At 67.8% G+C, this 423-nt stretch overlaps 1 protein-coding gene across 1 annotated transcript in view; it reads left to right on the forward strand.

Annotated features, from left to right (window-relative positions):
* Positions 1-423, forward strand: part of DEAF1 (DEAF1 transcription factor) — a 17,248-nt gene that overhangs the window by 5,222 nt on the left and 11,603 nt on the right. The window lies entirely within an intron of this gene.

Consider the following 423-nt stretch of genomic DNA (forward strand, 5'->3'; position numbering starts at 1 on the left):
GCGCAGGCGGCTGGCCTCGGAGCCGCTGCTTTGGCAGGGATCCTGCGTGAAGGAGGGCGGGCTTGGCTTTGTCTGCTGATGGCCCGGGTCGGGGCCGTGCCCACCCCGTTTGTCACAGGGTTTTATGAGGACCTGGGCACGCCTGGGCACGCGTGTGTACGGAGACCGTGTGACCCGAGCAGCCCGGGTCACCTTCCCCACGAGGACCGGCACGTTCCGTACCGTGAAGGGGCCTCGCCCACAGACGAGGCCGCAGTTCTATAAACCGTGGCCTCAGTCTCCCTCGCTTGTTCCATTCCCCCTTTTCCCGTGCAAATCTCCCCCTTACATCACGCTGCTTCTGCCCTTCCCTGGCAGCACCTCTAGCACCCGGGCCGGGTGAGGGCCTGGGCTGGGCCTGGGTGGCGGGCCCCGCCCTCCCCG

This window comes from Myotis brandtii, unplaced genomic scaffold (genome assembly GCF_000412655.1).
Source record: "Myotis brandtii unplaced genomic scaffold, ASM41265v1 scaffold1236, whole genome shotgun sequence".
Classification (NCBI taxonomy): domain Eukaryota; kingdom Metazoa; phylum Chordata; class Mammalia; order Chiroptera; family Vespertilionidae; genus Myotis; species Myotis brandtii.